The following is a 22907-nucleotide window of genomic DNA, read 5'->3' on the forward strand; positions in this document are numbered from 1 at the left end:
TGCAAATTTTAAATCAGTATATATATATATATATATATATAAATAAAATTGTTAGCTATTATTATCATATCTTTGACAGGTTTCCTGGTACTTGCTGAGATTACAAAATTTGCTATTTATCATCTTCAGTTAATTCATCACAATATTCTGTTCATGAGAAATGTGCTTATATTTAACATACCTGTTTAAGGTGGTTTCTCTGATACCTTAAATGGATGCAATTCCAGTCAATGCTGGTTGTGAGCTAACTCTTGTCCTTCAGGGAAAGTAAGTTTATCTCTTTTTTAATCTCCCCAAAGCTGATCATATTAATAGATTCTAGAGCTGGAGATCCATACTCCCATATCTCTAATGAATGGACAGAGAACGAGATACGGAGGGAGGCTAGGGAACTTTATTTAAGGTCACAAATTTGAAGAAGATCAGTGTCAGAACCTAGGTCTCTTGATCTTTAAATCAATGATTTTCCACTATGCTTAATTGTTGATTATTTGAAAAAAAATAATTGCAGAAGATAAAAAGAGGCTTTATTGTTCAATTTTTTTTTTATGTTGGATTATTATGAGTGACCCTTACTCATGCGAGAATTTGCGAAATGCCGCTAACTTTAGTACCAGTTTTGTTAATTCCTCAATCAGAAGTGTCAAGTGACTCCGATTTAATCGCAGATTTTTGGATGGTAAGAGGGAGGAGAGAGAGGAGTCAAAGGAGCAGAGAAAGGCAGAACTGGAGAGAATGCTTCTCTAGAAAGTTTAGGAATTTGTAGACCGTCCCTGAGCCGAACTCCCTGATTCAGAATTGGTTGTGCAGTGACTGAGAGGGCGGGGAGTTTGGAGACAGTCCCTGGCTGCAATCCAGGTCTTCTTTTGCTATAGCCCAGGAGCCCACAGAAGTTGGTGAGGTGGGCTGGGGAGAGGACGGTTGAGGAATTTGCAGAGGAACCCTTGCCCCGAGCTCTCAAAAACCTGACAGCGTATCTTCCTCTGTGAAAGTGTGTTCGCGTGTTGTGTGCACGGTCCCTGCCAAGTCTAGGAGTTTGCAGACTGTCCCTGACTCGGCCCGTTTCCACGACCCTGCAGCTTTGGCGGCGGCGGCGGCGGCGGCGGCAGCAGCTCGCGGGCTCTGGTTCCTTTCCCAGGTAGCTCGCGAGGCAGGCTCAGCGGTCCCTGCTGCTGCTGCAGCCTGCGGGCGGTGTGACCTCCTGACTGCCCAACTCCGCATCCCTGCACACTGGCTCTTATAAGGGACGACGGGTGAACAGCTCCTCCGGGGGCTGCTGCAGCTACTGAGAAAGGAAGCAGCCCGAGAGGTAAGAAGCTTCTGCGATGATTTTTGTTACTCTTGGGCTAAAGAAGGATTCACGCCCCCATCCTCTCCTCATCTCTTCTGCTTTCAACCCCTAGCATGCCGTCCTCCCGCTCCACTAGAGAAGGGAAGATATTCCCCCAGAAAGAGAGGGACGGAGTGACTAGGACAAGTCGGGGGAGCAGAGCCGGGAGGCAGCTACTGAGCCTCCTAGGCTTGACCTCCTTCTGCAGCTGTCCAGCGCTCGGGCCGTTCGGGTAGGACCTTGGAACTCAAGAGCCGGGGTGGGCTGCTCCCCGGAGACCGGCGCCCTCGCGCCCACTCCGTAGTCCCACCCGTGGGACGGGTATCTGAGCTTGGGTCTGCTCCTCCCTAGAGAGAGGGACAGCTTTCAGGTTTGTTTGAGGCGTGTTTGGGATGTTGGAAGCTTACGGGCATCCTGTGTGGAAGAGAAGTCTAAGGGAGATGAGCAGGAGAATGAGCGACTGTGTATTAAAAATGGGAGACTCCGAGACCGAATCTTGTCCACCCACGGGAGTCCTCCTGAAATCGAGGTGAGGGCTCAGACTCTCCTGCCGCCGGGATGTCGGGGGGTATCTCCTCCTAGTTCAGGGCTAACGAGGTGATAGTCGAGGTCTGTATTAAACTCCCGGTGCAAGGAGAATGGGGTGTGTGTTTGGAGGGGGGGGGGGGTTGTTGGGAGTAGGATGGTGGAGCAGAAAGCAAACGCTTCCCACGGAGGCTGGGACTGTAGGTGCGGTGAGCTTGGGGCTACTGGCAGCGCTGGCCCTTTGCGGCCTCCTTTCTTTCCTCCGCCCCCGGGTTACGCTGGCCAGTGCCCACTTAAGGGGTTAGCAAAACCTGGGAGCGCAGTTGCCAGATTGTGAACCCGCCAGCTCGAGGTGGTTTATGAGTCTGGGAAAAGCGAGAGGCGAAAGAAGGGGGGAAAAGGGAAGGGGGTGGGAGGGGGGGAGGCGAGAGCATGCTCAGTGGAACCCAAGGAACTTCCTGCCGAATAGTGAGCCTCGCGAGGCAGGCAGGCACTCTGCCCGCCCGCCTCCCTTACTCAACCCTTAGCAATTCTGAAAGTTGAAAGGGGAGGGGAGTGCAGACTGGGCTCGGGCCCCCTGAACCCCGGTGCTGCCACATATCCCTTCCTTCCCGAACCGGGCCTTCTTTAACTCCTGCTGGAGCCTGTCAGCGAGCCACATTCTGCAGACCTGGGGGGAGAGTCAGGAGGGGATTTGGCATCTCTCATAAGCTTTTCTGTTGCCCACTCTGATGCCAGGGTCGGATGTTGGGAGGCCTGGGGAGTGGTGGTAATGGTGATGGTAGTGGTCTCTTTTTGGAGCTCAGGGGATTCGGAGCAGAAAGGAGCAGAGTTTTCCCTTTGATAAAGACCATGAAGTCCAGTCCGTTTTTAGTCCAGATTCTCCCTACAACAAACCCATTCCACGCAGAAGGATTTTGGGAGGCTTTTATGTATACATTTTACCTCTGTATACTCATGCTATTTAATAGCTTGATAGCTTTCTCCAGGGAAAAGGGTTAGGGTGGTGGTAAAGCCGCGGGTGGAACTTAGTTATTTGGTCTAGCAAGGATTTTGAGAGCCCACGAGCCTCTTGCTAAGCAGAACAAGAACTGTTGGAGCCAGATTTCTGGATAAAAGGATGAAGGGAATGCGCAGGCAGCCTGCTCTCGTTATACTTTATTAGGTCCTTCCACTGATTACCTCCTCTCCCGTTCTACTCCTTGTTTGAAGACATCCATCCTAGGGAAGCCTTATAAGCTCCAATAGCCGCAGGTGGAAGCCTGTTGGAGGCAGTATGGGGTTGGAGTGAAAAATTTTCTGCTTGAGATTAGAAAGTTGGGGGTGCAGTGCAGAGAGTGTGCTACCATTGGAAAGAGGCAATGAGCATTTTAGAGGGTATATGAATGTTATTCCAGTTTAAAGCACACAAAACACCTTAAGTTCCAGGTATGGCAAGTAAAAAGATTTATGGGGGTGGGGTGGAATATGGTTGGAGCTGACCTCTATTCCCTTTCATTCTTTCTACCCCTTGAAATTGTCCCGTGTTAGTGTTTTGTTTTTTTTTAAACTGGATGAGGTTGTATGTGACACATACCCTATGTCTCCTCCTGGCCTTGGTGGTAGATTAGTACCTTCTTTGTTCCCCTGATTTGAAAAAACCAGAAGCTTTTTGCAAAGGAAAAAGCTTCAATTCTGTTTTGACATTATAGTATTATAGTAGATTTTCCACTACCGTTCCTTGACCATAATTTACATTTAAAATGTTCATATTAGGGTTATAATTAAAATACCTTCTTCAAACAGTCCACTAATAATCATTGAAGAAAAAAAAAAACCTTCAAAAAATAAAAGGATCCTGAAATAGGAAGTTGTATCCCTTTGAACAGAGTGTAGTTAAAATTCTTTCTTTTTATCTCTATCTTTTAAACTTTGTCTCATTTTCTCCCTGCCCTTTCTGTCCTCATCCTCTTCGTCCTCTTCTTCCTTTTCCTCCTATTCTCTCCCTCCCTTCCTTCTTCCCCATCCCCTTTCCCCCTGACTTCCTGTTTCTTCCAAGTTTTCTTCCTCTCTCCCTCTAAATGAGATTTATAAAAAGCTTAGCATGGTGCCTAAAACAGCAGGCACTTAATAAATGCTTATCCCTTCTTTCTAGTTCCCTTTTTTTTTTTAGTGCTTTTTTAATACTAGAGCAGTGGTTCTTAAACCAAGATCTTACTTGTTTTTTTTTTTAAATACTTTGATACCTATTGCAGTATAAATTGAATTCTCTTATAAATCCATGCATTTTACTTTATAATTAAAATCATTTTGATAAGAGGTCCATAAACTTCCCCAGATTGTAGGAGATTTAGCAGCCTCTGAAATGAGAGGAAATGCTGTTTTTGTTGGACTGGGAGTTCAGAGAACTCAACAGTGTTACCTGTGGTATTCTTATAAGGTATATGTCAAGATCTTTTCAGTTATTTGTTCCTTTATGTGACCAACTGCCTTTCTCACATCAAAGTCAAATTCATTTATATAAATCATAGGAAAAAAGTGTGTCTACCTGCCTAGTTCATATATACTTAGAACCCATATAATGGGTGTTCATTTATAACCTGGATGGAAACGATAATGATTGCTAAAGGGAATGGTTTGAGGGTAGTACAAATAGGGAATTTCTGTGTATTTCTAGTCACTGGTACAAAGCAAAAGATAATGAGGTGTTTTTTTTTTTTAATCTGATCAAATTTTAATTTTCTGATGTTTTCTGGCTTGAAAGTATGACCCTAGTATTCATTTATGAATCTTTTAACATGCATATATGTATAATGCATGCATTTATTGTGGTTTTTAATAGAAAAATACATCTTAGAGCAGGAACCTCAAGATCTTTCAAAGTACTTTTTCCCTCCTCCTTTTCAGTTTAAAAATAACAAATCAACCTTTTACTCAGTTTTCCTCCAGAATAGTTGAAATGCTAAAGTCCTTACAGAATCTAATGCTGTGGCCTTATATTGAAGAGTTTCAGTTAGTTGATGGAAGAGAGTGCCACATGTTAATTAAGTGTACCTTGATCTTCCATTCAAAGCTTGGTCTTTGCTCCAATGGTAACTGCTTATTACTCTAGATATAATTGAAATAGTGAGCTCAATTCTCTGTGAAATCTTGGAATTATTTTAGCAAGTTCTCCATGAGTAGAAGTAGTGGCTATATGACAGGATATTTTTTGGCTAATTCATGTCTGTTCCTGTTTTTATAAGTTTTAATGGAGGCAGGTGATTAATGTTAGCCAAGAAGTACAAAAAGGTAGTGCTATTTTATTTTCTATATGTTGGCTTTTATCTCACATGGGGAAACTATAGAGCTTCTTACCAAGAATTAGGTGTGAGATAGTGATAAGACACTTTCTTGATGACTGGTGTAGTGAGTTATTACCAGTGTTTTCCAGAAAGGCAGGTGGGAATATGATAAGGGAAAATATTTTTAAGGTCATGATGTGTTTTGTGGCTTTTGGTCACTGTGACTATGTCAGATTTTGATGAAATAGGAATAGAGATGTGGAGCTTGTTATTACAAGTTTTACATTAAACATTAAAAAATGCTTTGAAGACTATCTTAAGAAACTTTTACCAGCCAGAAGATGGCTGTACTGTTACAAGATTACACGTCTGAAGTGAGGTAAAGCCCTTTTTTCACCTTCTCCTCTTTGTGGATTCTATGTTGATACATTTTCTGAGGATTTCAACTGGATATTTAGTATTAAATAACTATGAATAAAAATAGTGAAGATGGGAGGCATCTTAGAAGAGTAGATACAATTTGGGAGTTGTACTCCTGAAGATTAGAATCAGAATTTTAATAGCTATGTAAAACTGAGCAAATCATTTAATTCAAGTAGGTTAGTAAGACTTACTCAATAAGTAATGACTGATTGACTGGGATTTGCCTGGTTGTTATTTAGTTGTTATTTGTTATTTAGTCTTGGTTTTGTTGCCTTCTTAATTGTATCTGGCTCCTTGTTTGAGAGTTTTCTTGGAGTTATTTGCCATTACCTTCTCAAGTTTGTTTTACAGCTGAGGAACTGAGGCAAACAGAAGGTTAAATAATTTGCCCAGGATCACACAGCTATGAGGTGTCTGAAGCACAATTTGAACTTGGGTCTTTTTGATTTCAGGTCTGGCATTCTGTCCATTATACCCCTCTGGCTGCTCAGAATCTGCCTGGTGGCAGAGGGAATTCTTGCACTGCAGAATTCCACATATCAAGAGAATCTCAGTATATATTTGGGGAGAAAATTAAATTAGATTAAGGTGTAACCAACCATGGTTTCTTTTCACCATAATCATGATTTTCCTTTTAATTTCTATTTTCCTTTTTAATGTATCTAGTCTTTTCTCATAGTAATAAAAGTCAAATACTTACCTAGAACTGGATGTCATTGAGATCCCAGAAGACTGTGTAGCATTATAGTTATCTTCTCAATGGTAGAATTGTTTCCTATGTTTCCATATTTGAATGAATGTTCATTGATACTAGATTGTAGACCCCTTGAAAGCAGGAACTTTCACTTTTTTCTTTGTGTGTTCAATGTTTAGAAAATCATAGATATTTAATAAATGCACATTGAGTTACATTATTAAATGTATCCTTCCTTCCCTAGAAAGGCATATGTAAAAGTGTGCCTTCAGAGATTTGACACTAAGGACCTCTACAAGAAAGAATTGGTTGTGGCTGTGGTCCTTCTTCAGAGTCTTTCAGGTTTCCAGTTTGGAATATACTATCTATTTGGGTGAGTAGATAAGAGGATAGGAAAGAAAGCCTTGCAATTGTGACTTTTAGTTAGAAATATTGTTTTCAAGATTACCACTTGCCTTCTTTATTCATGGTCTAGGTCTAGGATAGTGGTCTATAAGCATTACTTACTTGAACATCATTTTTTTTTTTTTTTACTATCCTACTAATAGTTATCATCATTATAACACAAATATATAATATGTGTGCCAGTTTGCTAATAATTATGTACATTATAAGTTTAAAAAGGATCAGGTAAAGATCAAATAACATTTGAACTTAAAGTCAATAGGGAGTCACTGGAGTTTAACAGAGTATAATTTAGAGTGAGTAGGGGACTAGCATAGTTAGTTGTGTTGAAGATAAGACCCTACATGACAGGAGGCAGAAACTGGAAGTGAGGCTTCTTAATTTCTCACTTTCCTGTTCACATTTTCTACTCTTGTGAGGAATATTCTGTTGTCTCCAATTTGGAGACCACTGTAGTCATTTGTTCTTTGACTCCTTATCTAAGACGGCTTAGTTGATTAGAGATGATAAAGAAGAGGATAGTGAACTATTTATAACTACTGGAAAAACATTTTTCCCATGGCTTGAAACTTTCTGCCCAAGCCTGGCAAGCTCACAATAAATTTCTAGTTTAGTTACCAGAAGAACCTGTAGAGATTATGGATAGTTATATGTTAATTTTTCTCCACTACTCAAAAAACTATTTAAAGCACATTTGCTACAGATATTGGTTCAAGAGCATTTTCTTTGAGTCAGAAGGACAGTATACTATGTTTGTTATAGCTGCTTCATTCCCCTTTTCTCTGATTTTGCTTTTGAAGTTTACTTTCTTTAAATGCAGCAATAATCTGTATTTTTAATTTGTAAACTCATCCTTCTTCAAAGCCTTCTCCCTCTTTGGCTTATTTATCCTTTGTCTTAAACATTTTAGCTTTTCTTGGTTGGTAAGAATTTTGGTCCTGGTTTCTTCTAACATGTATTTTTATTCTGTTAAGAAGTTGTGTTTTTTTTTTTTTTTTTTTTTTTTAAGGGAAAATTGAAAAAGGAGTAAGCAATGGGCTAGAAATGTCTGGGCATTGAGGAGATTTGTCAAAGTAAAGATTATTCTAAACAACATCACCAAAGTTTTTGTGGAATCCTAGAAAGAGTAAAAGCCTAGAAAAACATTCCTGAATACTACAGCCTCTGACCACTAGGACCACTTGACTTCATGTAGTTACCATGTTGGAATGCTAATGAACATTTTTCCTTCATTTATATTTTTTACATTGCTTCATATATTATTAATCTCTCTTTGATTTCTCCCTATTTTATACTTTACCCTTTCTCCACCATTTATGCTCTATGTTATCTGGTCCAAAAAGAATCACCAACACAGAGCACCACCTTTAATGTGTACATAGGTAGGTAAAGAAGAGGAATGTCTAAATAATGTATATTTTTTCCAGAAAGGTATAATATGAAATATTTAAAAACACTTCCAAAGCAATGTAAAAAATAAGTGTAATTTAATTAAATGCAAACTGATCTGTTGGTGCCTGTTTCCTTTTAAAATAAGAGGTTCAGAATAGGTAATCTCTAAAATTGCCTTCCAAGTTTAGTTTAGTATTCTCTAATAATGATAAGTGACTAGTTGATATGGGCTAAAAGAACAAAAATGGTTGTGGAAGAATGATTATTGTTTTTCCCCTTCAACAAACATTGAATTGAATTTGTTGAATTGGATTTTCCTTTGTTAACAAGTTACTTTAGTATGCAGTTAAAATACTTTGCAGAAAAGAACCAAATCTCTGTGCTTCATTACCTTTAAGAATATTTTCTCTTGGATATTTTGAAATTAATTTGTTGTTGCTTGTTCTCTGGGTAGGAAATGACTTGGTTTCTCAAAAAAACAGAGTGGACTGGTTTTTCTTCCATTGAGAACAAGTTCAAACAAGAGTGTTTGAGTTTATGTGAATCTTATGGTAGTATAGTACTTCATGGAAAGAGATTGGATGTTTGTCCTGTGAGCAGAATTTGTTTTTTTCAGTTTTTTTTCAGAATTTTCAGTTTCTGATTGTTTCTATTTCTCTGTATAAGAATTCTAACAACCAATCTTAAAGAATTGGCCTTCTTCATTCTGTCTCTTGGTGATTTCATCTACTCCCCTGGCTTCAATTATCACCACTATGTAGATGACTCTTAAATCTATGTATGTAGCACTAACTTACAACTCCTTTTTAGAAATTTCCACTTGGATTCCCATTGGCCCTGCATATACCCCAAATTTAAAGTAAATTAATTGTCACATAATCAGCTTTTCAATGACTTTTTCTTAATTTCCTTATTTCTACTTATTGTACTTTTCCTATTTGCAGATTCGCCAACCCTTAGGTTTATCTGAACTTTTTTCTTTCCTACACTCTTTAGATTCAAACATTGGCCAAGATTTGTCAATTCTACCTCAGTGCTACCCTGTCTGTCTATCCATTTCTCTCCCCCTTTATTGCTACTACGTTGGTTTAGAACTTATTACCTCTTGCCTGGATTAGATTAAATGGATGTTGCTGCTGGTGCTGCTGTTGCTGCTGCTGCTGCTGCTGCTGCTGCTGCTACTACTACTACTACTACTACTACTACTATTACCACCACCCATCACCATTACTGAGGATGATGATGGTAATCATGATGATGATGTTTGTGCTGTTGATGATACCATGTGCTTACTATGTGCTGACTGTGATGATAAGTACGTTATATAATACTCTGGAAGTTAGGTCCTATTATTATCCCTATTTTACAGAGAAGGAAACTGAGGCAAATAGATTAAGTTATTGCCCATGGTCACACAGGTAGTAAGTAAGGCTAGATTTCAAGTCAGGTCTTCCTGACTCCAGATCAAGTACTCTGTCCCTTGTGCACCTACCTACTCTGATTTCTGTCCTAGCATATACTAACTGGTCATCTTATGTCTTCCTTCACTCTCCTCCTTCCCTTATCTATTTCCATTGGTTTCTTATTTATTTGTTTGTTTGTTTTCCCCCTCTTTTCTCTCAGAGGCTAAAATAATTTTATTTCTAAGGAAGGTCATTCATGCTGTACATTTTCAAATAATCCTCAGTGATTAATAAAATAAAAATTCCTCATTCTCTTTCTACAATCAGATCTCAACTTACCTTTTTACATATTACTCCCCTTCCCATTTATATTTTCTATCTTAAAAGATGACTTCATTTCTGGCAAAGCTATTAACTAGGAATTCTACCACTATGGGCAAGTTCAGTTAATGTGGTTCAAAGGAACATGAAACTTTATTCTTACCATTCCTGGGTGTGGGTGAAGTACATTGGACTGGTCATGGCAGTTGAAAGGTGGAGTCATGGGAAGAATATTTGGGGAAAGACTGACCCAAGCACTGATAGAGGAGGAATAGTGATTTGGAGTGAAATGGAGGACAAAACCAAGAATCTGGGTGGGATGAAGTGAACTTTAGAAGAAAAGAAATGTTCATCAGAGTCAGTGGAAGTGGATCCTCATGGTCTTAGGTGTTGGGGGAGGGGGAGAAGATGTAGGAGAAGAGTCCTTGAAGAAAGTGTCAAAAGATACTGTGTATGTCTTTAGGAAAAACAAACTAGATTTCAGTGAGGACCAGAAAGTGTGAATAAGATAAGAGGAAAAGATGTTGGATGAATGGTGTTTGTTAACAATAGGGGAAAGTTTCAATGAGTGTAATGGAAAGATAGGACAGATAAGACTTGGCTTAGGAGGGAATTTATTAGAAGAAAATGGCAGAGCAGTAGCCACCCTATTCTATGAAACCATGGGTCAAGGTGAAGGAAATATTTTTTATCCATCATCATTTTACCTCTGGATCAAGGCTCTCCAGTTTCCCAGGGTTAATTCCAACTCTTGATTCCTGAGTGGCATTTTGTCTTTAGAGACAGTATGTCTCTATATATACTAACCTATCCTGTCCCCTATCTTTGAAATCCTTCCCTTTCTCTCAAATTTCTCTCAAATATATGTGCTGTCTTCTTGATAAAACCTTCCTTGATCCCAGTAACTATCAATGACATCTGCTTTCTCAAATTTCTCCTAGTACTCTATTTGAATCTCTTCAGTCCACTGATCAACATTATGATTTGTACTCGTCTTATATCTCCTACTTGATTATAAGCTTCTTAAGGATGGGATTGTGTATTGCTCATTTTTATATTCCTGAGTTAGGCACATAATAAATGTTCATTGTTGAAATGAACTCCTTTTAGAATATTGTGGGCAATTACTCTTTATCTCTTCACCCCTGAAATAGGTCAATAATACCTCTGTGAACTCTATATTTGAAGAATCATAGAGTTCTGGAGTTGTCAAGGACCTTAGGAATAATTCTTTTATTCTCAGCCCTGTTCTGACCCTTTAAAGCTTCGTCCTGCAGAGAATCATACAGTTAGAGTCAGAAGGGATGTTAGAGGTAATCTAGCATATCTATATATTTTATTATAAGGAAATTTAGGCAGATTCTGAAGTGATTTGTTCAAATTATTCAAGAAATAAGACAGGATTGAAAGCAAGATCTTCTGACTTGACATGTAAACAAATAGGTAAATATAAGGTAATTTGAGGATGAAAAGATATTATTAATGTCTAGTGGAATTAGGAAAGGCTGTGTATAAAAATGACACTTAAACTGAATCTTGAAAGAAAATAGGAATTCTCAAATGGAAGAGAAGATGTCTATTCCAGGTATCAGGGGCCCAACCTATTCAAAATCACAAAAAGGGGAGATAGATAATATGAGATGTCAGGCAATTCCAGATAGAGACCCTTTGTTTCAGATATTATTAGACTTTAGAGAGTTTATTTCTGAGAGACTTCTTGGAATTGTCACCTTAGGGAGATGGTCTTCTCCCCAGGATGGTTGAGGTGCTATTCTATACCTTCTTGCTTAGCCTGATGACTATGTAGTAATTGCTGAACTAATTGCCCATAGACTTTCTGTGTTTCTGCACTGAATTTAGTGTCTTAGATGTCTTACACATATATACATGTATATGTGTATTTTATATACAATGTATATATATTCTAGGTGCTTAATAAGTGTTTGGTAATTTTAATTGAATTTCAATAATCTTCTGTTGGAGGGAAATGATTTGGCTTGTAGGGTGATTCATTCAACTGAATAGCTTCCTCCTAATCACTGAGAAATGATGTTATTGTTACTATCTCAATCCCCTTCCTCTTCCCCTTCCCTTCCCCCACCTCTCGCTTCTAAGCCTATATTTGGAGTATGAAAATGATAAGCACTTCCTTTTGTTATTTGGAAATTAAGTAAGTGGTAGGAAAAAGGGAAGACTCAAACCTCAGACCTAAACACTAGGAAATATATGAAGAAATCACTTTAATTATTTTCTATTTTTTTAGAAAGATTATACGTATATTTTTGAATTGTACAATTGCTCTATTATCCTCATCCTTTGACATGCTTCTAATAGGGATATAATATATATTATTATATGTTTATGTATATATGTTCCTTTATAAGAATGGTGGCCAAGTTGGTCTAGGAAGTCAGAGGGATGATGAGTAAAGTCATAAAGTAGTGGATTGTCATGCCCTTTCCAGGAGTAATGATAATATTGATTTTATTATTGTTACCACAGTAAGAGGTAGGAAAAGAGGCCAGACAGATGGCACCTTGCCTGAGCTGGACAGGCTCTGGTGTTTTGGTAGATACCTGGAAGGCATAAGAAGTACTGTCTGTGTACAGTGATGGTAAGTATAAGGAGTTGAGGAGAATTTTCACGTTCTAAGTAGTACTGTTTCGGCCCCATGATAAAATCTCCAAATTAAGGGGATTATTTTTTCCTGTTCTTTTAAATATTATTTTTAAAATAAAATGTTGAAAACTAATTTTAACACTTTTGTAAATTTTGGATTTCCATTTTTTTATCCCTCCTTCCTCTCCAGGGTAACTAGCAAGTTGGTATCGATTATATATGATATATTAAACATATTTCCATATTAGTCATATTGTGAAAAAAGAATCAGAACAAAAAGGAAAAATCACAAGAAAGAAAAAACAACAACAAAGTGAAAATAATATACTTTGGTCTACATTCAGACTCCATAGTACTTTCTATGGATGTGGATATCATTTTCTTTCATAAGTCTTTTGGCATTGTCTTAGATCATTATATGGCTGAGATGAGCAAAGTCTATCAAAGTTGATCATTCACATAATGTTGCTGATACTGTGTACAGTGTTCTCCTGATTCTGTTCACTTCACTCATCATCAGTGTAGTCTTCCCAGGTTTTTTCTAAAACCTGCCTGCTTATCATTTCTTATAGAATAATAGTATTACATGATATTCATAAACCACAGTTTGCCCAGCCTTTTCCCAATTAATAGGCTGAAGGGGTTAATTAGATTTTTTGCTAGGATATGGACCCTAAAGATTGGATATATGGGAGGGTGGGGGAAGGGGGTAGGAGAAAGTTTCTTCAATTGTAAAATAAAGAAAATTGATTAGGTGATCTCTCAGGATCTTCCTGGCTCTCAAATTTTATGATTTTGTGAAGGGAGTTAAATAACTTTGTTGGAAGGGTTTAAATATTGAGGGGAAGTTAATATATTAGTGGTTGGTCTATTGACAGCCTGTATCTAACAGTATAAGCATATACGAAAATATAAGAAATCGTCTCTGCCCTCAGAATATTAATCTGCTGGTGGAGAAAGCATGCATATATAATACCCTCTCCCCAAAAACCCACCCCCTCAAAAAACTCCAGACAACCCAAGAGATCATTTTATGTAGCAATATATTAACAAGTTAAAATTAATCAGGTGTAAATTGGTATAATACTCTCTTTATCCATATTGGGTATAACTTATGATGAAATTTTACACCAGATGTCAACCAAAGAGAATTTCCTTTAAAAGTCAACTTCAACAAGAAGAGTTTTAAGAATAGTTCTCCTCACATTAAAAAAAAAAAAAAGAGTATCATTTTTCTGGATATTCAAAATGACTTTTAATTTGAAATAGCTAAATAATAAAACTCTAGTTATCCAAGGACTATCCCTGCAAGAATGGTTTGAAACCCAGAAATAGAAACTACTCCCCAACTTCACCCCCTTCTCCCTAAAAATGTCTTTGCTAGTAACAAAAATGGTCTAGAGAATACAATAGTTACATCCAAGGCGATAACCAATATGATTAGCTTCCAGATCAGAAGGAAAGACAATCTGGCAGGAGATAGCTACACATGGCCAAGTTTTTATTAGAAAGCCAAGAACTAGGAAAGTGGTTAAAGCAGAAAAAGAGAATGATAGAATTATAGAAGTTAAGAGTAGCAATGGGGATAGCTAAATGAACATTATATTCATGGGTGATAGACCTAGCACAACTGGGGAGCAAACTATTCCATCTCGGGAGCTTTTGAAAGTGCAGGTTGATATTCCTTCTTGGTGTCACAGCAGAGACAAACACCAAATTATCTCAAAAGTTAATGTTAATAGTTTTGCATAACTTCACATGCATAATGGACTTGCCTTCATATGCACATATATATTGTTTGCCTTCATGTGTAGTAGTAGTAATATTAGTAGTAGTAGTAGTTATAGTAGTATAATGAGTAGGGGGGAGGCTAAAGGGAGGGGCAAAATTTGATAATCTAAAGTAAAGTACCTTTATTCCTCTTTATGCGTAGAGGACACTGAATTAGGAGTAGGAAGACCTGGGTTCTTAGACCTCTAACTCTTTGATATAATACAAGGAGAAACTGAGGTCTAGAAAGTTTGAATGACTTACCAACATTCACATAGGTCAGGGGTCCTCAAACTTTTTAAATAGGGGGCCAGTTCACTGTCCCTCAGACTGTTGGAGGGCCGGACTATGGTAAAAACAAAAACTTTGTTTTGTGGGCCTTTAAATAAAGAAACTTCATAGCCCTGGGTGAGGGGGATAAACGTGCTCAGTTGTTACATCTGGCCTGTGGGCCTTAATTTGAGGACCCCTGACATAGGTGATAGTGAACAGCAATTCTGGGATTTAAACCCAGGACCTCTGATGTTAAATCCAGTCGTTATATTTCACTTTGCTGTCTCTTTAACATCATTTTCTCCTTGAGTTAAAATGAGGCACCATGGATTAAATGTTTACTTTTGACTCTAGAAATCTGTTCTGGGTTGACATCAAATAATCTGTATTCTGAACATGGTTCTTCATACAGCTGTGGATCTTGCTCACCTTTTTTGACCTTGTCCATTAGAATGTCAGGAGAAGTTTGTGTAATGCCCTGTTGAATTCTGAGTACACTTTCAATGTTTGTCTTTAATTTACTTGTCTAGTAATCAGATTTAAATATTTACATATTTGGTATATAGTATTTAAACTTATAAGTTACTATTATATATTTAATATATAATGTTTAAATGTTTAAAGCTGGCTATTAGAAATATATTTTACAATGAATATTTATATAGTAAAATATATAAAAATATCTCTTCCTATTGAAAAGAAGTTACATTGTGTGACTTATTTTTAGTGATCCACTTTGGCTTGAAGGATCTATCACATTTTTAAGTCCTCACAAATTACTCTGATCCTAGAAAATACTAGAAAGTTGGAGTGGATTGGTATCAAGTTCGAAGAATTCACCTTTTTTTCCCTCTTGTAAAATGATGGCAACCACTTGTATATCTCATCTCACTAGTTTTCTGTGCTTCAGATTTCCTCAGTTATAATAGCAGGGAGCATTTAAATGGTTCCTAAAATTTGCTATACATATGTTATTTGATTTTCACAGCAATACTTTCAAGTAAGTGCTATTATTGTTAAAAGATCAAAATAAAACTGGAGTCATCTCCAATCATCCTGACCTATGTCTTGCCATTGAACTCAGATTACTGTGGAGTGAGACTGATCACTTTGTACAGCTCTGTCTCACTGAAATCCAATTCACTTGCAAGTCAGGGCCTCCTCAAGAATAAAGGACAAATACAAAACTATTATTAAAAAAAAAAAAAAAGAACAAAGGGCAAACAACAATAACAATTATCCCTGTTTTGCTAATAAGGAAAGAAACCGAGGGTCAGTGAATCATACAACTAGTAAGTATCTGAGGCAGGATTTGAATTCAAGTCTTCCTGATTCCAAATCTGATGCTCTTCCTGTGCCTTTTAAGGGCTTATATTATCACAGGTTCTGTACCAAGTTGTATTTGTATTCCTGATGTATAAATAGATTTATATTGTAGATTTAAAACTTTATGGATGTTATCTCACTTTTCATCACTTAGCTTGGGTTTTAATCCCTTCTTTATCGTGTTTATTTTACCCTTTTTAATAGAAAACCATTCTCCTTGGAAGGAGCTGAATTGAAGATACTTTGTCAGATGGTTTGGAAGGTTGTTTTTATTTGTTAGCTTCTATTAGGAAAAAATACCTTGGATGGATCATTTTCCTCAGATAACATGCTGCTTTGATAAAGGACCAAGGCATCCTAACAGTACTGCAGTATTTGGTTAATGTTGAAATGATTCATTACTTAGATTTTTTTTTCTCTGCTGCTTCTGAATTGACATAATGAATAAGGGGCTGATTTCAGAAAGAAAAAAAATCCCAAACTTTAAGGCATTCTAAAGTCAAAGGAAATGAGTTGAAACTATTTAGAAGGAAAATGTTTGAACAGGGTTAATTTCAAAAGGTCTCTTGAGTTGTAATTAAGGAACTGTAATCCTTCATGTCTGAAGATGTTCATGTGAATGGTACTATTTACTGTGCAGCTGAGGAAGGAGGAAAAAATCCTGATTTATTCAAGATATGAAGCAAGCAATATTTCTGTTAGGGGTTATAATCATACATGATTCTTTGGCTTGGAATCTGTCACTTTAATGGAATCACAGTTTTTTGGCTCAAATCAGCCACTCTGACAGCCATATGCAAACATAAGAGAACAACTCTTATTTTTATCACATATTTTTCCTAACTTAAAAAAAAAAAATTGAAGAAATAATCACTTTTGTTTAGAAAAGAAGTCTGTGACAAAAACCCTAGCTTTGAATTCAGAATGATTAGGTTCAGATCTCAGTTACCTACTGCTGCATACAATCTCAGTTACCTACTGGTGCATACAAATCCTTTAGCTCTTCTGGGTTTGTTTAATTTTCTTTAACACTGAAGTAAGCATTTGAGTTAGATCAAGGTTTCTTAATCTAAGATCTGTGACCTTTAAAAAAAATTGATAACTGTGTTTCCATGTAATTGACTTCCTTTGTAATTCTGTATTTTATTTTATGTCTTTAAAAACATTCTGAGAATGGGTTCTCCATAGATTTAACCAAAGTGTGCCAGCGGGGCTCATGGAATGAAAAAGATTAAAAACCATTACTAGATCATTTCTAGGACCATTTTTGGCTCTGAATCTTATGATTTTTTGACTTTATGATAAATAAATAAAATTGTTTTCCACTTGTCTTTGGTGGCAGTAACTTTTGGTTCGTTATAAAGAAGTGTTCATTCGAAACTAATATTTCAACACAAAGATTTATATACTTTGGACTTTTATATCACTGATTATGATTTTAAATTTCATATCTAACATTCTTCTGGAAATTTAATTTTTATTCCAATTTGGTATGGGTTTTACATATGTTTGCTCACATATATGTGTTCTTTGTTATGTTGCTGTGTTTAAAATTACAAAATCAGCAGACCTAGTCCAGTCTGGTAGTTTGCAGGCAGCATAATATTATGGGATAAGGAGTGTATTGATTTAACTTTAAAAGTTTCAAAGAGGCCCTTTTTTTGATCCCAAGATATTGGCATCCATGTGATGGATGTCTTCAAGGGAAGGGGAAAAAAACAGTTGAGTCTTTTTAGTGGAAGAAACAGTGTTTCTTTCATATGGAGCTACTTGAAAAATACTGCTGTGATTAAAATATACAGTGAAACTAGTTTTCAAGAAATATGTATTTCTTGTGTCTCAAAGGAATGTTACAAAGTTACTGAAGAAAATAAAAACCACCTCTGTGGACCAATAGTTTTTTCCCCTAATTCTCTCTCCCCACTCTTTGTGTCTCAGATTTTATGTGGGATCCAGGATTTCTCAGAGAACTGACCTCTGCCATAGTTTGGGGCTACAGTTCAAGGAAAACCCCCTTGTCTGAACCCTTGCTTAATCTCACACAAACCACTTAACAATCTATATTCCCCTTGTTCTTGTACCCTAAGGATGAAGTAAGTCAGGGACACCTGGGGACCAAGATGTGAAAAACTTTTAGGGTATAAAAAAACCTATTCTGTTTCCTGCCTCTTGCCTCAGTCCTGCCTCAGACTATGCTAATGTAATGGAAGCAATGCCTTTTTTTCTGCAGAAATTGAATAAACTGCTTTCTGCTCTGGTTCTAAGAAACATCTATTTGAATTGTTTTGGATTAGTGGTCAGTGTCCCATATAACTCTGGCATCCATTCTAATATACGAGCCAGTTTTTGGATCTTAGCCTTCTTTTGGAACCTCAATTTCTTTATATTCAATATGAGTATAATAGTTGATTTGCTATTTCAATGGTTGTGAGATTAGTGCTTTATAAAACTGAAATTGTTATAAAAATGTGAGTTAATATTTCTACAATCCAAATATGGGAGAGGATCTAGTGTTTCCTTGATGAGCCATTCCCCTCCTCCTCTTCCACTTTGCTTGTCTATCAAACTTAAGTATCTTTAAGCCTTTTTTGGGTAAGAGTGGTAAATAATATATCTAAAGGGTGTAGGCAGAACCTAATTTACAAGGAATGTCAACCATTGGCTTAAAAATGTTCCCTTTTAGAGTTACATTCAATATGACTTAAATTTGTGACCTACATGGTCAATTTTAGGGTAAATGGGAGATAAAAAAAAAAGTATGTTATCATCCATATATTAGAGGAATATGTTAGAATTCAGCAGTAATCCTGTAAACATTTATTACATATATATTATGTGTAAAGCACTGTACTGGGTACTGGGAATTCAGAGACAAAAGTGAAACAGACCTTACCCTCAGATAGCTTATATTTTAATAGGGGAATAAACACAGATAAGAAAGTATATGTGATTAATACATTGTTGGTGGAGCTGTGAACGAATCCAGCCATTCTGGAGAGCAATCTGGAATTATGCCCAAAAAGTTATCAAACTGTGCATACCCTTTGATCCAGCACTGTTTCTACTGGGCTTATACCCCAAGGAGATACTAAAGAAGGGAAAGGGACCAGTATGTGCCAAAATGTTTGTGGCAGCCCTGTTTGTAGTGGCTAGAGGCTGGAAACTGAGCGGATGCCCATCAATTGGAGAATGGTTGGGTAAATTGTGGTATATGAATGTTATGGAATATTATTGTTCTGTAAGAAACGACCAGCAAGATGAATACAGAGAAACTTGGAGAGAATTACATGAACTGATGCTAAGTGAAATGAGCAGAACCAAGAGATCATTATATACGTCAACAACAATACTGTATGAAGATGTAATCTGATGGAAGTGGATTTCTTTGACAAAGAGACCTAATTCAGTTTCAATTGATCAATGATGGACAGAAGCAGCTACACCCAAAGAAAAAAACACTGGGAAATGAATGTAAACTGTTTGCATTTTTGTTTTTCTTCCCGGGTTATTTCTACCTTCTGAATCCAATTCTCCCTGTGCAATAAGAGAACTGTTTGGATCTGCACACATACATTGTATCTAGGATATACTAGGACATATTCAACATATATAGGACTGCTTGCCATCTAGGGGAGGGGGTGGAGGGTGGGAGGGAAAAATCGGAACAGAAGTGAGTGCAAGGGATAATGTTGTAAAAAAAATTACCCTGGCATGGATTCTGTCAATAAAAAGTTACTATAATAATAATAAAAAAAAAAAGAAAGTATATGTGAAGTCAGGAATAGTTTGAAAAGAGAACTGAAATAGGAAGAAGCAAAGCATTTTGATTAGTATCACTGAAGCAAGAAGGAAGAACTGAAAATTGGAGCCATTTTGTTAGCTGTTCTAATACAGCTATCATTTTCTAGTACTTTATTCTTCTCAGAGCGTTTTACAAATATATTTCATTTGATCTTTACTGAAACTCTGGGAAGTGGGTGCTATTTTTATCTCCATTTAAAAGACAAAGAAACTGAAACTCACAGATTGAGTTGCTCCACAGTCACAAAAGTAAGTTTCTGAGGCTGGATTTAATTCATGTCTTCTTGACTTAAGGTCAAGCAGACATTTTTTCTTGCCAAGTAGGGAGTATATGAATTATATTTCCTACATTTTCTCTTTTTTTTTTGGTCAGAATTATTGTAGCAGATTCAGTCTAATGGTTCCAGATTAATAGACAAAGTCTCCTAGAAATTTAGACATAAATAAATTTTACATTTTATCAACCCTTACTTTACTATGTGTATATGCTTTATTATAACTCTTTATTCTTTAAAGTGACATCAAGCAAAATAGTGAACAAAAAATAGCTATGTAAAATACCATAAATAAATAATGTCATTATGAAGAAATTTATTCACTGTTTTGTATAAGTTTGGTTAGAAGGAATTAATAATATTGATTTCAGAAAAAAACTAAATAAGGCTTTTTTCCCCTCCTCATAACCAAACTTTCTTCCCTTCATTGATCTGGCTAGTGAGATCTTTTCAAGTTACAACTGCTGCTGAATTTTTAGTTAGTAGAGTGGAAACCCTGAAGACTTAATGTGATATCAAGTATAGCTGAGTTATGAATAATAACAAAAATAATTTATTTTTGTTGTGCTTGAAGTTTTGCAAAGTGCTTTCTTTGTAACAACCTATGAAGTATAGGGAGCTGATCCATTTTTTTTTTTCTTATGAAGAATTAGATCATATAGCTAATAGGTATTAAAGTAATATCTTGAAGTCAAGTCTTCTGACAAGTAGTTAGGCAACCAGATGGCTCAGTGGAAATCTGCCTTGGTTTCCTCATCTATAAAATGAAGATAATAATAGAACCAATCTCTTAAAGTTTTACCAGGATCTAATGAGTTAAAATAGTTAAGTGCTTTGCAAACCTTAAACACTTTATAAATGCTACATATTTCAAGTATTCTGAGGATTCACTTACTTATTTTGATATGGACAAACTGAAGAGAAACCAGGTGTGATTTATTGCTGGGGGAAAAATAGTGTTCTCTAACCAGCCTAGCCCTTATAAATCACTTATGAATGATCTGGGAGCATGGTAGATGGAAGATGAAAACAATTGGACAGTTTTCTTAACATTTTCATTTACTTCCTTTTTTGTTTGTTTAAAGAAATAAGAGTCCTGGGAATGCTTCTTATCACCAGGGGCATACAATAAGAACTAAGAATGGTTTCTGAAATTTATCACATGAAAATTGAAGAGTAAACATCTCAGCAGCCTAATATGTTTTCTCTGTATGTGCTCCTCTATAAATGTTATTTCATTCAATTCTCACAACAATTATGTGAGATAAATACTTTTATTGGCCTCATTTTACAGACTATGAAACTGAGGTTAACAAAGATTAAGTGACTTGCCTAGGATCACACATACAATAAATATCTGAGATACAATTTGAACACAGGTCTTCGTGACTCCAAGTTAAGTTTGAGGATTATGTGCATACGATTTTAAGGTATATGTGTTACCCATATAAGTTTATATGTCTATATAAATTTGTCTAAATGTTTCTCTCAGGGAGTTGTAAATAGATATCTCTGTAATCCTATACATCCCTCTCCAAGAAAAACTGATTCTTTTACTTAAAGGGAAGCAGGAGATTAGCGCCACAAAGTTGCCTTATTTTTTTCTCTCTCTTCTGAGAGACGACATACCAGACTAAAATGAAATCTATTTGCTTCCTTTAAATATTATGATCTTAGGGTAAGTGACTTTCAAATTTGTGCTGTTTTCCTTATTGCTATTCTTTAATAGGGAAGGAATGCCCCAAGCAATATCCAAATGCTTGACTCCCATCCCACCAAATGGTAGTTACAGAAAAAAACCATTAAAAATAGTAAATAGCAAATATCCATTTATCTAAGCTGATAGCAAACAGAACAGAAAAAAAAAATTATAAAGCTTAGAGTACACCAGATAGTACTCAGAATTAATGAACTGTCCAGTAAGATATTTCAGCTCAATAGAGACAGACTCACAGAGAGACAGAAGATCCCCCCCACCAAAAAAAAAAAAAAAAGATTAAAGAAAGATAAAGAGATGATACTGAAGCATCCAGACAGACCAATAAAGAAATATATAGAGACACAAAGAGAGAGACAGGTTTTCATCTCAATCAAGAGGAAATTTCCTAAAATTTCTAGGTGGCAAGCTGGAAATAAACATATGCATGAGAAGCCCCTTTCCACTCATGGATTTATTTTCAGTCTTTCTCTTCCTCATGGAATCCAAAGAAAATGTGAAACTGTGTATGTTCTTTTATTGAGGAGGAAGCCCCAAGAAAACTGCTCTCCAAAACTTTCACCTTCTCAGCACCCAATCCCCACCTGGACCCCACCTCCCCCAATTCAAGCACAGGGTCTCAAATAATCATTCTCCATAAATGAAAAGTTTCTCATATTAATATTCAGGCTTCAAACTTCATTTATATTGCAGTTCTTCCCCATGACAACATAGTTGGTTCTTCCAGTCTTATTGTTAGAGTTCTTTCATTAGTTTTTCTACATTTGTGCTGTCTTCTCAATAAATGGACTTAAAAGGAACATCAGTGGCTCAAATAAAGACATCTGCAGGGATTATTTTAAAAATTCATAAGTTAAATATTTCCCAATTACATGTAATTTTCTTTAAATAATTGATATGTAAAAAAAATTTTGACTCCCAATTTTGTTCCTTCCTCCTGTCCCAACTTCTCCTTAAGAAGGCAAGCATTTTGATTTTGATTATATTTGTGAGGTCATGAAATAAATTATCATATTTCATATTTCAAAATTTCATATTAATCTGCAGTCAATTGTCTTGGATCATTGTCTTGATCAAAATGGTTGTCTTTCACAGTTGATCATCCTTAGGATATTGCTGTTACTTTGTACAGTGTTCTTGGCTTTCATGGAAGTCTTCCCAGATTTTTCTGAAACCATCCTGTCAATCATTTCTTATAGCACAATCATACAATAACTTATTTAGCCATTCCCTAATTGGTGAGTATCCCCTCAGTTTCCCATTTTCTTCCACCACAAGCTGCTATAAATATTTTTACATAAAAATGTCCTTTTCCATTTTCTTTTATTTCTTTGGAATACACACACAATATTGGTATAGCTGAGTCAGAG

At 36.5% G+C, this 22907-nt stretch overlaps 1 protein-coding gene across 4 annotated transcripts in view; it reads left to right on the forward strand.

Annotated features, from left to right (window-relative positions):
- The first annotated feature begins 882 nt into the window (after window positions 1–882).
- The window catches only part of MGAT5 (alpha-1,6-mannosylglycoprotein 6-beta-N-acetylglucosaminyltransferase), a 365609-nt gene continuing 343584 nt past the window's right edge, over window positions 883–22907 (forward strand). For 3 of the 4 annotated variants that reach the window (XM_023499178.2, XM_023499179.2, XM_012544690.3), the window contains exon 1: window positions 883–1309. The gene's annotated coding sequence lies outside the window, so the exon portion shown is untranslated. Of the gene's footprint in view, window positions 1310–1346; window positions 1860–22907 lie in introns of those variants that run through there. The other variant, XM_023499182.2, reaches the window with a different exon arrangement.

The sequence above is a fragment of the Sarcophilus harrisii genome, chromosome 3, assembly GCF_902635505.1.
Source record: "Sarcophilus harrisii chromosome 3, mSarHar1.11, whole genome shotgun sequence".
Lineage (NCBI taxonomy): Eukaryota > Metazoa > Chordata > Mammalia > Dasyuromorphia > Dasyuridae > Sarcophilus > Sarcophilus harrisii.